Source organism: Ictidomys tridecemlineatus, chromosome 3, assembly GCF_052094955.1.
Source record: "Ictidomys tridecemlineatus isolate mIctTri1 chromosome 3, mIctTri1.hap1, whole genome shotgun sequence".
Lineage (NCBI taxonomy): Eukaryota > Metazoa > Chordata > Mammalia > Rodentia > Sciuridae > Ictidomys > Ictidomys tridecemlineatus.
Window position 1 is genome coordinate 69,578,384 of NC_135479.1, and position 18,170 is coordinate 69,596,553.

Here is an 18,170-nt window from a genome sequence, read left to right on the forward strand (position 1 = left end):
CCACCCCTATACATCAACTCCGACACCAAGTCTACACAGCCAAATATAGACGAACATCACAATGACCTCTTAGCTGATCTCCTTCCTTAGTCCACTGGTTCTTACTCAGAATATCAGAAGAGACACTCTTATGTACAGCTATAGTAAGATCACAAAGTTGACTGGCTAGAATTGTGTATAATACAGTTTGTTTTACCTATGTTGCATTCTAAAATATGAGGATGCTTACTTAACTGTTACATGGAAAAGCATTCAACAACAACAACAAAAAAATAAGAGTTTAAGAATCACTTTTCTCTTGTCTTCTTGTTATAATCATTCTCCACATTGTCCTCAAGTTTCTTTCAAAAGAACAAACCTTATCATGTTATATACCTAACGTCTTTCAGTGGCTTATCCACATATCCTTTACTTCTATACCTCTGCCTTTCTGTTCATGCTTTTTTTATCCGTTCCTCCTGGCAACAATTTTTGTCCATTTTCTGAAGTCTGGCTGAAGGGTTCACTAGTGAAGAATCTTGCATATAACTGGACTCCTTTGGTAGAAAAAGAAAAAAAAAAGAACTTCTCTCCCCTGCCTTTCTTTGCATTTTGTTCATCACATGCTCATGGCACTTATGGAGCAATATAAAGTGCCTCTGGATTTGTCTCTCTTCCCTAATGAACAAGAGTTTGTCTACATAAATTCTCTATATTGGTCACAGAAAGATGATCAAGACTCAAAATATGTTTAAGAAATCAATTACCAATTATATTTGACATCATTAGAAACTATAGAGTTTATTGCTGGTAATGGGAACACATTTGTAAACTAAAAATGAAGCTCTATGTACTCATAAGATACAATTATTTAGAAAATATCTCAAGCTATATGCATCAAGATACAGTGTAATTTCAAATATGCTTGAGGACCTAATTCCATTTAAATAAACACAATTAACCTTAAAAGTTCACAAAAATATGGAGGCCCATACTGCTACATGTTAGAAAACACAAATGTACAGGAAGCCCAGAGTAATTTTGTGATGGAGGAGGTAGAAGTCAAGTTTGTCAGTTGGTTATTTATTTGTTTATTTATTTATTTATTTATTTATTTATTTATTTATGGTGGTGCTGGGGATTGAACACAGACCTTGTGCATGTGAGGCAAGCACTGTACCAATTGAGATATATCCCCAGATCTCAGTTGATTTTTTAAAATTACATATTTTGTCATAAAGACAACAGTAAATTTGAGAAGTATATCAACAGTCTTAAAAGTTTAAAGAAGCTCATTTTATGCATATTACTTTTCAAGTACAGTTAAAATTACACTAAAAATAACATTTTGTACTAATTACAAAAATTTGCCAAACTCATACCTCCAATAATCATGTTATTTCAACAACAAACATGCTGTAGTTCATTAAAACATTCATCAAAATTCAGTGATTTAGGACAACAGTCATCTAACAGTTAATGGGTGCCACAACCTACTGGAAGATCTTACCATCCCAAACCTCAAGACCCACTTTCCAGTGGCAAGGACTGACTCATATGCCAATGTCCACAGTGCAGGGTGCTCACCAGTGCTGAGTTGGGGGGAATGCTCCCAGCTTCTCCCTGCAGCTCTGAAAGTGTGAAGATCTGACAGGAGACCAGGTGGTAATGGGTAAATACTTATGAGGTACCAGAGTCTGAAATCACACAAAATATTTAAAGAAAAGCAGTGATTAAAAATAGATAAAGCATGACAAACAAACAAGTATGAATGGGCTCCTTTCCTTTAAAACTCTCAAGAACATGGAATTATTTTAAGTACTTTGAGAGAATGGAAGTGGTAACTCAAGGTTGATTTAAAATGCATTTATTTGATTTCTCAGTTATGGGAAAAATTATGGAAACATTCCCAAATTTTACTGTACTACTTGTTAACTACTAAAATACTCTCCTCACTTATGCACTGAACTTTTAAATTTTTATTTATAGTCAGATACAATATCTTTAATTCAGTTATTTATTTTTTTCTAATGTAGTGCAGATGATCTAACCCAGGGTCTCGCACATGCAAGGTGAGTGCTCTACCGCTGAGTCAAGACCCCAACCCTGGACTTTAATATTTTTACATAATTAAGTTTCAGGGAACTCTTCATGTATTTGGGATATCAATCTTTAATCATGCTTAATACATTGCCAGGCATAGTGATGCACACCTGTAATCCCAGCATCTCAGGAGAATAAAGCAGTAGGATTGCATGTTCAAAGCCAGCCTCAGCAAAAGTGATATACTAAGCAACTCAGTGAGACCCTGTCTCTAAATAAAATATGAAAAGAGGGCTGGGGATGTGGCTCAGAGGTTAAATGTCAAGGAATTAAATTCCTGGCATATCCCCAACACCCATCTCCAAAAGAAAAGTAAAAATAAAAAAATTCAACTGAAAAAAAAAACATAAAAATAATTCCAAATCTAACTTGCTATGTGTATTTATTACTTAGAGCACTGCCATCTGTATTCATTAAAATATAGGCTAAAATGCTATAAAACAAGACCAAAAATACAATGACTAAAAATAAATAAATAAGTAGATAGATAGATAGATAGATAGATAGTAAATTTACCTTTACAGAGAGTACAGGGGCATGCAAATGGTTCAGGGGAGGTAGATAGCTCATCTCTGCAAGGTCTTCCAATGCCAGGTCATCCAGTGGGCTCTTTATAGCTTTTCTTGTGGCACTTCTCTTGTCCCTAGCTCACCAACACTTCATGGGTAGGAAAGTGGATGGGTAAAAGAGTATGACAGACAAACAGCTTTTGTAATACAAATGTGTTTAAGAGTAGCATCACACAGCACCTTCACTCTCACCTCACTGCCCAAACTTAGAAACTGGTTTAGTGACTTTATCTAGCAATAAGAAACCTGAGATATAGTTTCTTTTTATATAGAGACTATATACATAGCTAAATATCAGAGTTGCAAGTATGTCTTCTTCCCAGTATACAAGAGACATCTCCTTTCTCAAGAGTTAATTAAAAGTTCCACTCAATTACTGGAATTTGTTCAAAGTCTAGGAGCTCTGGATGATGACAACCCACTTCAACAGGTATCATGTGGCTTCTTCCCTATCAGTGACCTATAACTAACAGATAACTAATCTTTGCTATATATTATCACTATCACGCCTAATATTCAATGGTCAAATACAATTAAGTGTTTATTCTGAAAATAATTCTAAACACCTATTTTATCAATAATGAAATTCTGTTGGAAAAGAACTGCAAAGAACCTATGCTCCAAAATAAAATGTTTTTTGGTTAAATTAAGGTTCTGTTCCCTGAAAGAAATTTTTTTATCCATTTGATGGTGGGAGCCCTGTCTTGGCCTCTGGAAGATTTTTTCTTTTCCAAAATTTTTTTCTGTCCATATATGAAGTGGACACAGAAGAGAATGTGCTTCAACAAGGAAGCAAAGATCTAATTGTATACTTCTTGCTGGTGTATATTTGGGACTAAGAGTTACTCAACTACTTAAGTGTCAAGCAACATCAAAACACCACAGGTTTTTGCAAGTCAAACTTTTTTGATTTTGGACAACAAAATCCTCTCAAAAACCTAATAGATCTATTTGTTTTCTGTCAGTGCCACAAGAAAGTAATCAAAACTAAATATTTTGTTTGTCATGGATATTAAACTTGTCAACTCTGTTTTTTTTCTGACACCAGTGGAAGATCTAACCCTCTCTCTCTTGATTTACAACTAAGTTCCTTGAAGTCATCTGATTCATACCAAGAGGATTTTTCACCCCAATGACATCAATGACTTGAGATGATCCTGATTACCTGAGTGATTTCAGACTCAGTCACTTACTTGCTTTGCTTTGGCCAGTAAAATATAAACAAATGTAATGTCACTTCCAAGAAGCTGGTTCTGCCATTTCTTTTTTCCTCTGTCATAAAAATGGCAATGTATCCCCCCACACATGGCAATATTTCTTCAGCTTAAATCTTGGGTGTGAGAGAGGACATAGAAGAGAGCCACAGCTAACATATCATGGGTAAAAAAAATAAGCATTTATTTTATAGGGAATTAAGACTATATTTCAAACTGTAGCTTTTATTTAATTCAACTGACTAGTTCAGGTAAAAAAGCAAATACTTAATTTGATTCTTGCCTGGGCTAGCTTCCACAGTTGAGCCAAGAAAATCTAGCAGGAGGTTTTTGAGAATGAGTAGTTTAATCATCACTGTTTGGCACACAGGAGGAATGTTTTCCAACCACCCCAATGCTCCACCTGACAGTTCAGACCACAAACAATGGAGAAAAAGAATATCCAATAGTTATAAACTATAGTCACACTTTGAACTCTAAATACAAACTAACTTGCTTGTTCTTTGATGCCCTCTTGTAGTAACTGCTAAAGAAACAAGCAGTAATCACGATATTAGCAATCTGATTCTAACTACTTCCCTGGAGGTATAGAAAGGATAGAGAAATTTATGCCATATAAATATTATCAGAGGTGGCATTTTCACCAAATATTGTACCACTGTATAATTGAGAGTCACTGAAGTTTTTTAGCTTATAATGTTTTTATAAAGTATTTCAGCCAATGATTTAGCATGTATCATGTATTTTAACTTTATTATTGTATAGCCGATGTGATTCTGCAATCTGCATTTGGGGTAAAATTGGGAGTTCATAACCCACTTCAATCTAATGTATGAAATATGATATGTCAAGAGCTTTGTAATGTTGTGAACAACCAACAAAAAATAAAAATAAAATTAAAAAAAACTTTATTATTATAAAATACCCCACTTCAGGTACTCAATTTTGGTATTTTATAGAATATTGGTTAAATATTTTTAATGAAGTGATACCAAAATACATTGGCTCAAAGAAGAAAAAAAATGTATTCTTTTTCATGAAACAACATGGAGCTACACAGGTGGCTGCTGGGAGAGAAAGCAGTACTGGTTTTCTCCACAAGGTTTTCTGGGGCTGATACCCTCATGACAGGAATTCCATATAAGTTCAAGGCAGTTGCCATTACAGTAAGTGGAAGGGAAAAGAAGACGGACGCAAAAAATCAAGGACAAGGACCTTTAAAAAGACAATTCAGAAGTTGCATATTTCACTGCTCTTCATATATAACTGGCCTAAACTTAACCACACGGCCAATACTAACATTAGAAGATGATGAAATCTAGATTGTCTAACTGATAGCCATGCTGCCATCTAAACCACAGGGCATCTCATTCTAGAAATAAAGGAGGAGGAAGTGGATAATGGAGAAGTATTAGCTGTCTCTAATTAGAATTAGTCATACCCTCATACAATCCTTCCTCAATAGTCATCAGAAAGCTTCTTTTTAAAAACATTTTTCAGATTATGACACCTCTGTTGAAAATCCTCCTATTCACTTCATGTAAAAACCAAAGTCCTCACCATGGCTTACAAGTCTTCCCAATTCTGTTCCTCCCATTATCTCTCTAACCTCATCCCTAATAAAAATCGTCCTCAACTTAAACTGGTTACATCTCAAAACAATTATAATATAAAATAAAATTCAGGTATATGTTTATTATATCTGTCCTACCAAACCTCACAGATTAGCAGCACAAAACAGAGTACCAGTCATTTATCTTCATGGTGGATTTATGATCTGGGATCTTCAGTTCCCTGCTATTGTTCAGCATGAAAAAAGAAGATCCTGCAGGCATGATGGCACTTGCCTGTAATCTCAGCTCCTTACAAAGCTGAGGCAGGAGGACTGTAAGTTGCAGGTCAAATTGTGTAGTTTTGCAAGAGCCTGTCTCAAAATTAAAAGAGCTGGAAATGTAGCTCAGTGATAGCTAACCACTGGATCTAATTTCTTTTACAAACAAATATTATGCTGCATATAACTAGTGTAACAAAAGATTAAATTCAAAATCTGAAATACTGTCCTACTGAATATATATTGCTTTCAAGATTAAAAATTCCTTGAATCAAACCATCATAAATGTAGCCATTTTAAATGTGGAGCCATGAAATAAAACCAAATAGACTATATATGCTATAAGACAAATAAAAGAAAAGATAGAATAATATATTTGAAACTGTAAATGATGATAATTTTTAAATAAAATAAAAGTCTAAGCATCATGGGGAAATTTTGACTAAACTGACTCTGTTGAAATTATGAACTTGTGTTTTTTCAACAAAGGACAATATGAAGTTAAAAGACAGAAAACACCAGAAGCATTTGTTTGAAACATCCAAAAAAGACAAAGAACTAATATTCAGTTTATGCAAAGTACTCTTACAAAAACAGGAATTATAACTGAAAATTTGATAAAAACCAGAAAGTAGAATGATTTTTTCCATGGGCTGGGCTTGTAGCTTATTGGTAGAGTTTATGTGTAAGGCACTGCGTTCAATTATCAGCAACACACATAAGTAAATAAAATAAAGTTCCATGGAAAACTAAAAATGAATATATTAAAAAATGAGCATTAGAAGAAAATTCAGTATGCCCAATTAAATTTGAAATTCAGATAGACATTGACTTTTGTTCAAGCATAAGTAGATCCCCTATATTGCATGACACCTTTAAAAATATTATTTGTTATTTATCTGAAATTCACATTTATAATAGCAAATCCTCTATTTTTATTTCATAAATTTGACAAGTGTAGGTAAAATCTACACAGCTAAAAAGTGAATAAAGAGAAGTTCAGCTTTACCAGCAATCAAAGAATGCAAATTAAACAGAAAATGCCATTTTACCTATTAACAAAGACTAGAAAACAAAGCTTTTATTGAAAAGTGTACAATGCTCGCTTTTTTTCCCAATTAATTTAAAAAGACAGCCTACCACCTCACCTATGATCCTTTTTAAAATCAGTTAACTAGGCAATAAATGCTCAACTAGTCACTGGATATGAAAAGAGACACATTTGAAATCCATTACTTTATATCATAAATATCACAGAAATAAACAAATAACCACATTTGGGACAACAACAATTTTTTCCTTATAAAATACAGGTGCTAATTAAGTATAATTTTGTGAAGTTTAACTCTTAAGAATAAAACTCCTGAATACCATGTGGTAGAAAAACAATAGCTGTTTTGTATATATCTATTTTAATGTTGGGTTAAGATTAATGTAATTGGTGATCCTCATAGGTTAATAAATTTGCCCGGTAAACAAAAATAAGAGTCAGAATTTACATTTTTTCAAGAGATTTCATGTAAAATTATTTTATCAAAATCACAATTATAGCTTCATTACTAAATAATACCTATCTGGAAGTCACAAGGTATGACACAAAAACTGAGGTTAAGAAAAAAATTACAGGCTTCATATAAAATAAATGCCCACTATTTTAAAAATTATTCTGAAATTGTAAATATAGTACTTTAAATAAAATTTGAATATAACAAAGAAATTATATGAAAAATTCTTTTTGGCTTTCCTTACTTCCAAGATAATAAATGCCCCACATATCTTAAATATATAGAGGAAAAAAATTAAATGAAGTTACAATATATCAATTTTAAAAACTGTTTTGTTACAATTCCAGCAGTCATAAATGGTAACATTTTATTTTATTCTGAAAAATAAATATATTATAAATATTAAACAACTGAATGAATTTATATACATAGTGCTATGATATAATAATTGTTGTAGTGTGATTCAAAGATACTAAAATGATTCAGCATATCTTATCAAATAAAAGACATGATATATTCATCAAACCTTCTAAAATGTTAACAGGAATAATTGCTAGTTAACTTTCCTTCCAAAAATATTCTATTTTACATATATCTCTAATAAAAAACAAAAACTTTCAGATCCATAATTCATCATCTGTGAAGGTTAATCTTGGCAAATACATGATCAACCAGAATAATAGACATAAAAGTAACACAATCTTCACCATAATTTTTACAGAACTTCTACCAAAAAAATCCATTTCACTATATAAATGATTCTTGAAGCAGCCTGAGTCCCAAATATGAAATAATCCTGATTTCGGTAGATAACAAAATGTAGAATTTGTTACCTTTTTAAAAAAAGTTCAAAAGTAAAACCAGAACTCTATTTTCACAATAGCTAACATGAATATGTGTAACATAAATATAGAGAATAGAGTACCTATTCTTCAACTTCAAGAAAGAAAAAGATCATTCTTCTGCTCTTGCCCCAAGATGGAAAAAACTCAACTACAATTGTAGTTTTAAGTTTGCTATGACCAATCAATCTTGAAGGTCGACTCAACTTTTTATTCAGTGAAGAAAATCAACCAATCACCAACTTCCTGAATTTAGTAATGTCCTCAAAGTAAGTCAGTCTCTAAAATTTCAAGCTTAAAGTTAACCAATCCTTAAATTGTCTAACTTTTGAAAAATCACCCAAACTTAAAACTCCATGCTTTTTCAAACTCCACATAAGAACATTTTTCGCCTTCTGGGAGAACAGTGATCTCAAAAAGCAGAGTTCTCCGTTACTTAGAAAGCATGCAATTCAGCTTTAATTCAGCAATAATTAATGGTGATATCCTCACACATTATTCTAATAAATGAGTATTTAGATATTAGTATTTTTCCTCACTGAAGTAAGAAAAATATTTGTTACAATAATGCAACATAATGTCAAGTTTGGAATCTTCATCATTTATAAAAAAGTACATTTTTTCACGTCCAACATACATGCACACTAGCAAAAGTCAGACTCCTTCTCTCACTTCCTCCAAAATCCACAATATCATATTATCAACGGTCCAAATCCAGCCAATGAATGTACTATATAAAATATTTTAATATTCAACCACTAAAACTTATACAAAAAATTGAATAATATCAAAAATATTTTAAATGCAGCTTAACTATTTAAGTTTATATTCTTTTAACCTAATAAAATGATTATCTAGCTTGTTTCTGTAAAACCTGACACTCCAAATTCAAAATCCTATCTTGGATTAAATTGGGCAAAGTAACAAACTCTTAAATTCTCCAATTAGGAAATAAAATAAATATCACCAGTTCCTATCACCTCACAAAAATGATATGCTAATTTAGCATAGAATAATCTCCAAATGTTTCACAAAGAAAAAAAAACTGTATTATTATAATTTACTCTGTTGTTAAGTCAAGTCAGTTTGAGGTTTAGGTTACAATGGAAAGAAACAGCCTCAAACATGATGTAAACAATGACTACCCAATTTATTTCACTTGTCTATATGATCAATTTAGAAAATGAGATAAATGGGAAGCTTAACCCTTACATAAATCTATCTGTATCAGAATGGCAACATAAATCCCACCATGCTGGACACCTGCCTTAACTATGCTCAAAAAACAGCTGAGAGCTACCACTTGGACTATTTTTGGATTAAGTGGTCTCAAAAAATATATTCTAAATAGCAAAAAGAGCTACCTTATGATAAAAAAAAACTCAGTAAACTTTCAGAGATTCAACTTTCAGCAGTAAGACAAATATTCAATTTACCAACCAATTCAAGTGGCAAATTAACCTTTGTGTCAAAAGAAATATTTAGTCATGTAATCATAGATTTTGTGATTTTATACAAAATTTGACAATTTTATTTTTTGAAGAATTATAATTTAAGAAGCAACACAGCTCAATGCAAACAGTAAAAATTATATTATGAGTGGCTGAGGTCATGGCTTGCATAGAGCATTCGCCAAGGACATGTGGGGGGCCCTGGGTTCAATCCTCAGCACAACATAAAAATAACATAAAGTTATTGTGTCCTACAACTAAAACAAAATATTTTTTAATTACATTATAAATTTGGTGATCTTGAATATAGAGTGTAATCTCCCTAAATCAACTTTCTTATCTATAAAGTGGGAACAATTACTCAATTCAAGTGTTTTTAGGAAGATTAAATGAGCTAAAAATAATTGGTGACTTTAAAAGTATCCCAGGCATTAAGACCTACCTCCAAATCTTAGTCTTCCTCATCACTAACTTGCCCCAACTATATGGAAAGTCCTTTGACCTATGTCTGTTTCATTATTCATCAAATAATGAAGATAATGTATTGCTATGTATTTTACGGGGGTTATATGACAATGGCATATGAAAACTAACGTAAAAAGGGTCATTGAAATATATAGTCAAGTAACTCTAAGACAGCTAATTGTACAAAAAATAAAGAAAATTTATTCTAGCAAACCTGTTAAAATGCAGGACTGTATAATGCCCAAATTAAATTAATTTTATAAGAAAAATTTCATAGTTTAAAAAACACAAAAGCTCTAGATCAATGCCAACCAAAAATATTTAAAGTTATTGTCACTAGTTTCAAGAATTATTTTCTGTGCAATTAATGAACCAAATTATCCCAACCATACAAAAACTAAAAGCAGCAAAACAAAACCTTTTATTCCAGTTCAGGAATTTGCCACTTAAAACTACCACCTCCATTGGGGAAAGCAGAAAGTATAAAGAAGATAGGAGAGAGACAGCCATGAGAAAGACAGATTAAAAATAGAAAGAGAACACAGGAAGAGAAGATTTGGGGGAAAAAAGAAGAGGAGGAGAGTAGAGCAGAGCAGAACAGAACAGAATAATGGTTTTGATCTTGAACGTCCACCAAAGGTTCATGTACTAAAGGTTGGTTGCCAGCCTGTGGCCATATTGGGAGGTGCTGGAAAAAAGCTTAGTGGAAGAAAGTCTGTTCATTGTAGCATGCCCTTAAAAGTTTTATTGGCATCCCATCCCCTTCTTCCACTCCTTCTCTCTCACTCTCTGCTTCCCAGCCACTATGCACTCCCCATCATGATGTACTGTGCCACCACGGACCCAAAGCAATGGGCCAAGCAATCATGGACTGACCCACACCAAAATACTAGGCCAAAATAAATCTTTTCTAATTTTAATCTCAGATATGCTGTCCCAGTTATAGAGACATAACACAAGAAGAAAGAGTGATGTGAGCAGAGTGGAAAGGACAGGAGAGAAAAGAAGGGAAGTAATAAATGAAGTGATAGGAGAGATTTATACAATTTCTCAACATCAGCAGCATTGAGCTTTTACAACATTTTTGTTGTTGTTGTTGTTAGGAGGTGGTCAGATGAATGGTAGAATGCTTCTGGCATAAACCCACTATATATCCCAAACACAGTTATGACAACCAACATTGCAAAATATCACCAGAGTGGGTTGAAGCAGATAAAATTATCTTTTTACTAGTCTAAATTCATAGTATCAAATTCCAATATTTATCTCTCTACAGATTAGTGGTTCAGAATGGAACTTGACACTAGTAGCTTTGAAACAAAAGAACCAAATGAAAAACTGCTGCTTGTGGGATGGAAACAAAGACAACTATAGTTATAGTAGGTAGCTATGGGTAAGCTACGCATTCCATCAACAGGAAAGGGATAACTTTTGCTTATGATTATGCTTTTGGGGTGACAATTTGGTTTATCTGTCACTAAATCTTAGTCTCACCCACACTTACCAATTATTAGTCATTAGTTTTTATGTAAAAAAAATCTAAGAAACTATGAATTACAATTCATAATTTAAGTTTACATAAATTATTTAATTTATTATTACATTTACAGTGTTAAAAATACAAAAAAAGTACTTAGCACTCCTAATCTCTATGAACAAAAAGGTGATATGCAAAAACAAGGGTAACTAAAAGAAGTAGCATTTTATGAATTATATTTAAATGCCTGATATGCTCATCACTGGCTATATACATTGTTTTCTACAAGAAAAAAATGTCCATATATTTATATTTGCACTCTTGCAATAAAGGATCTTTAAAATTAGCTTGTTTAGGAAACTGAGGGCAGGTAGTTATCTTATAACTTATCCTTAGTGATTTGGGTCCTGGCAGGATCTCACAGGAAGCCTGGACATAAGGATTCTCAGTTTCTGAAGGCACTCTACATCCCAGACTTCACATTTCCACTTGAAGGACTGAGGGGAAAGGATTATAAATCTAAATCCCTTCACTGGAAATGCTTAAAAGGCATGTCCATTTGCATGCTCCCCTGGCTCACAGGCTCTCTCAGCCTCTGTGGGGAAAAGTGATGACCCTGACCTTCTGGGTGAGGCCTGGCCTTCCCAAACCTTGGTGCCTCTCTCCCTGAACAGCGGGCTCCCGCTCTGAAAAGCATGAATGCCTTCACCATGTCCAGCAGCTCCCCTGATCTTCCAAGATTCAAATGCCCACAGCAAACACAGCCACAGGACTGCCAGCGGCGGGGAGCCAAAAGAAAACTAGGAAAGTGCAAGAATCTGTAAAAACTCATTTTTCCTGCAGCAGGCACATTATGATGGAGTGAAGACCTGCTGAGTTCATACCTGAGTTCAGGAGGTCAGGCAAGCTGGCCCAGGCACTCTCCTCTGGCTCTGCCTTCACAGCAGGATAGAGGTGGTTCATCCTTGGCGCCCCTCCCTGTACTTGGCTCCATGCTCCCATCACTGGCCCCTGGGCACAGATGGCATTACTATCCCATGCTCATGGGCTTCCAGGACATTGACATCCCTGTCAGAACAACTCTAACAGAAGCTTTGCTCAAAGTCTGTGTGTGGGCTTGTGGAATTCAACAGATAGGGAAAGAGAATACCAGAAACACAGAAAACTAACTGTTGCCCTAGGGTTAGGGCAGAACACCAGGGTTCCAATATTTTCCACATGAAAATAATTTTTAACTTTTTTTCAAAACATACTAATCACCTTTATGGAAATTCAACTGTTTTTCTTCAAGAAATTCTAAAAGAAAAATAATCAATTCTCAATAATATAACAATAAAAACACAAGGTAAAGTGACAAAACATTGTAATTTTGAAAATTCAAGAATGTAGTGATGATTTTTAAGTTCATATTTTCTTATATATTAGTGAAGAATTTACTGATAAAGTTGCAATTTTTGCTTTCCTTTCAAATAAATGTTTAAAAGATTATCAATTTTTAAAATATAACCAGCAAATTAATTATAAACCAATTTAAAATTAAGGAATGTTTTCTTTTCCAATTTTGCTTTGTTTTTAACATCCCATTTGGCCTCTTCTGCTACTCTTTCAGTAAATGAGTTCCTCTAATTCACAAATATTTAAAAATATAACTCTATAGAAACAAAGCAGCATTAGGAGATATGGTGCTTCAAGCAAAACTAAATACAGTGCTTCAAATGTCACTAAAAATCAGTGTTTATTTTTACTCAATTGTAAGTTTTATTAACAAAATTAAAGTTTTAGCTTCTTACACATGGATAGAGAAAATATGTGCATTAAACACATTGTTCCCTTGTCCCCTTGATAGACAGACATTAAACACAGAATCCAGAATTCTATGAAGATTTAGCAGCTCCCATGGGTAGCAGGTCTTTCAAATTTAAGAGGACAAAAATAAATTAATGACATTTAGTAAGAAACAAATGAGCCTTCAGCACACATTAATTACTGTTGAATTCAGAACATGATAAACATTGTTGAGCAGAAATCAAGATAGGAAACACACCTGTAAAGACGTATTTTCAAAATGGAAAAGATGATGCTGTGGAACTATATATTTGCTAAATTTCCTTCATTATTCTGTTTTTATTTTTTTCCACCATACTTTTTTATTCAGACCATGTCTATATTTCAGTGATTCTCAAAATTTGAGATTTTGATAAAACAAACAAACAGCAATAACGTAGCACTTCAAGACTGCAAGGTGTCTCATTCCCCTTTAAAACCAAAAAAAGTGTCCTAAGTAATTTTCCCTTATATTTGCTTGACATATTTCTTCCTTCTGTCTATTAAAAAATTTAATTAATTTATTTATTGTTGAAACTAGCATTAATATTTTTAGCCAACCAAGAAAAACAACCAGCAAATAAATTTTTAAAGAAAAAAAAAACTTCAAAAGGAAAAAAAAAGAAAAAAATTAACAGGAGCTTTTACATATTAGTGGGGTGAGAAGTGGTGAATGATGGGTGGGCAATCTGAAACCTTTCGGGCTTTAGCTTTGTACTGTATCACTTTCAACAGTTACTGCTGAAGCTTTAAGTGCTTTACAACTTCTAATTACATCCTAGGGAAATGTTAAGCTCACCAATAAAACAATTGTGATGATTTTTTTTTTATTGCCTGGTGAGGAGAGTGGGTAATCTTTTGGTAGTGATGTTTTCGCAGTTTTCTACTGGGAGTACATAAAATGAACTTTATTTACAGTACTTTGATTTGACAGATTTTTTGTCTGCTTTAAACTGTTTCCATATCATATTAAAAGCAAGTATATAGCATTCCATTACATGTGACTTAGTTATTTTTTTAATAAATCACACTTGTTACATGTAACTAGACTCTCCAGAATATAACAGTGGAAAAGTAATATTAGAAAATGTTTTGTTAACTCAAATTACAGATTTAAAAAAAGCTTAAGAGCTGATGTTTTCTAAATGCTTATTTATTCCAGAAGCTTTAAGATAACCCATTGGCAAGTACCATTCTTGCAAATTTTCTCCTATATAACTTACCAGTGGTTATTTCATAAAACAAGCAGATATATGTAAATAATTACTGGCAATAGGTTACAATTACTGGTTAAAAATAACTTTGGCATATGGGCCTTGTTGCCCATTTTAATTTTCATTTTTTTTATTTGAGCCCTGGAAGTGGAATAAAATTTGACTATTTAAAATTTTAGTCAAAAAATAAAAGTTTAAATGTGTATTTGTACTGACAACAAATAACTGCTAATTCTCAGCCATCTTTTTGATTGAAAGAAGAGTGGTAGGAATGTTGTGAATGTCAGCAGACTTTCCTGCTTATGTCATAAAATTCTATGTATGAATCCTGTTAGTATTGTTTGCTAGCCTGAAAAAAATATCAAATCCAGGCATTAGTTGTTTCTAAATTTGAAAAACAATTAGAAATTGTATTAGGTTCTGTGGGAAACATTTTCCTTCAAAACATTCTTCACTAATAATGGATTTGAAAGAAATGTCTTAATTTTTCAATGACTGAAATCAGAAAAATTGGCTTGAGGGTCTCTTTATTTTGAGAAAATTTAAAAGATTGTGAAATAAGCAACAAAAGGAGGGTAGTCTTAATTATGCAACTTCTTTTAATATTAAGTATAGTTCTCTGTTTTACATCAATTTAAGCAAGTAATTTTGTGTGCATACTAGACATGCTTCAGTACCCATGAATATGTGTACTAGACTTTAGGATTCGACTTTCAGAGTCACTTTGGAATTCTCAAGTATTCCTAAAAGTTTTTTTTTTTTTTTTTTTTAGAAAAGCTCCAACATTTTGAGTCCTGGGCTTGTTAAATGACACACATGCTGTATGTAGCAACAATAGAACCTACTGACTATTCAATTCAGGTAAACCAATCGACTCTTGGCCTTTGGTAATGATTTTTAAATACAGGTGTAGAAAACAACAAAGAATAAGTTGGGCTCTTAGGTAAAAAAAGAGCATTTACAATTTTTCTCTTGAATGCAGAAGTTGTTTTTATTTCATGATTCTGCTAGCAAACATGATGGTTAAAATGGTTTATTTATATGTATTTGAGAAATAAAATGAAATAAAATTCCATTTTATAATCTTTCTATCCTGTTTAAATGATGTATCTAATAGTTTGGGCATTGGGAGGTTTTATGTTTTATCAGAATTGTCAGATATGAGTCCCTCAGTATTTTTTTTTAATTCTGTCTTAAAAGAAATCTGATTTAGCTCTTGACACCAATTGTCACAAAGATTTCCAATACTAGTTATATTATTTTATTTTTAAATTACAATTGCCAGTGCCTTGAAGAAAAGGTTTCTTAGAAAACATTGTATTGGATGGTAACTTTTACATAACATCTGAGCACAGCCTGGAAATCATTTTGAAAGATAAATGGAAAAGCTAAATATTCTAAATTTAACACAAATACACTTATTTTTGATTCAGAAGAGAAAATCAAATTTTTCAAAGAAAATGCCAAAAACATAATTACACAAGGAGGGGGCTGCCTAACATATGTCAACAATAGATGTGAAGTTTATATTTTCATGTTTTTATTAAAATTCCAGAGAGCTGGTGAAAATGTTTGATCAAACTTCTTCTTTAAGTCAATTGTATAGAATTTTAAACTTATTATATAATTAATGTGAATGTGAAAATGTGTATGTCTTAATAAACTCACTTTGAAAGAAAAACAAATCCCTTCAAGTTCCCATTTTGACTCCCTGAAATAGAATCCTTGAGTCTGTCACATACCCTACAAACTTATTTTTATTTCTTTATGTTTAAATCACAACCCAGCCTGGGATCTTCTTGCAATACCTCTCTCTGTAGACTTTAATGGGGAATCAAAATGTAAAGCAAAAATGTGATTTGAAGTGCAAATTTCCAAACTAAGTATCACAAGATTAGTATCAAATGGTAGATTTGGAGTTAAGATATAATAACCTCATAAATGGCATATTTACTATCACCATTATTATTCAAAATTGATTTGAAAACTTGTGTTAATACAGAAGAAAAAAATATGAATGAAAATAAGGAATGTTTTCTTTTCCAGCAAATGAGTTACTTTCAGTACTAGAAAACCATGAGTAATTTAATTATTTTCAGATGCTATAATACCTAGGATGCCCAAGAAACAATATTAAAACACGTTTTTAAATAATAGAATTAGGTGAAATGGAAAAATGTAAAATAATTATACAAGTATCAATGGACTTTCTCTGTACTAGCTGCAACTTTCTTGAATAGCCAAAGGACTGTATATGTCACAGCGACTCATAATAGCTAAACTTTCTTATTAACATCACAAGAAAGCTGAGGGTTATTGTTGAAGAAAACTCCTACAAGGGTCTGTCACATTCTCACATGTCTTGCTAGATATGATAAATATGCAAGAACCTGATCTTTTCCTAGCCATCATTTTATCAGGGTTGTTTTTAAAGTGAGAAACCTTGAGAGATGAGTTAATTTCTACTTCTGAAAAAAATAACTCATCTTGCTCACTGTATGTGACAAAATAATGGGATTTCAAGCCCAGTGCACTTTTCCTATAATGTATCCCAGTGTTTATCCAGGCATATATCTATACCCATTAACATCACCACTGCAGGAATGGAGATTTAGGAAACTGATACAAATGTGCTGATATCTTGATTGCTGCTTTTTCTGTACAGAACTGAGCTGGTGCTCCACCATGTTCTTGAATCCCCAAAACTGTGAGCTAAATAAACTTCTTTTCTTCATAAGTAGCCTGCGTCCAATATTTCATTATGGTGCCAAAATGTTGACTAATCACTCAAAGTATATAGAACAAGCATGGATATATATAATTTTCTTACCAAGTAGGGAAGAGGTAATGGCCAATAATAAAATCAAACATTGGAATGATAAACAGATATAAATGAAAAACCAATTTTTATTCTTTTATATTTTTGGTAAAAAACAAAATTTATGACTAAGTTTCCCACTGAAAGGCAAGCTCTAAAATGACTGAGAGGCACCAACCCAGCATCCAGCTTCAGAACCAGTTGTGTTGACAGATGATCAGGACTGGGGGCACAGAGAATGTATGGACAGTGTTTCCTATAGGGCCTGGAACCCAAGTCTGTGCAGGGTTGAGGGGTGTTGCTGGACAGGCAGTTCAGAGGGCAGGATCTGCATCACACATAGTTGTTGATGGACCTTTATTTTATTTATTTATTTATACACAGTGCTGAGAATTGAACCCAGTACCTTATGCATGCTAGGTAAGTGCTCCACCACTAAGCTACAACCCCGGGCCCTTCACAGAGTTTTTTAAATTTGAAAACTATGAAGTATTTCTGCAGTATTGTTCTTGATGTAAAAATAAAAGCATCTAATTGCTTGGAAGACAACCTGACAATGTTACCTTTTAGCACTAGTGGATAACTTACCAGTGGTTTTGCTAGAGAGTTTGGTGCTCTTCTTCTGATGGGTGGCAGAAGGTTGTTTCTTCATGATCTTCAGACTCTGGAGCAGCAGGGTCTTGCTGGTTCGCATCTGAACTGCCACTGCTGGTCCTGGGGCTGTCATCATCATCAGACATTTGCTTATCACTGGCCATCTTCATGAAGTTGTCACATGGAAAACTTTTTTAAAGAAAAAAGGGAAGAAATGTTAATCTAAGAAATCAATCAACAGCTTTTCCTTATCTTAATATCATTCCCAAATTGTATCTTTATAA

The 18,170-nt window shown here is 32.9% G+C and overlaps 1 long non-coding RNA gene across 1 annotated transcript; it reads right to left on the minus strand.

The window, feature by feature from the left end:
• Nucleotides 1–1,532: 1,532 nt before the first annotated feature.
• LOC144375831 (uncharacterized) lies at nt 1,533–18,059 on the minus strand. The gene is made up of 3 exons (XR_013435691.1): nt 17,881–18,059; nt 2,599–2,725; nt 1,533–1,676 (listed from the first exon to the last, which is right to left on the minus strand). It is a non-coding gene; the product is annotated as an uncharacterized LOC144375831 (long non-coding RNA).
• Between the last annotated feature and the right edge of the window lie 111 nt (nt 18,060–18,170).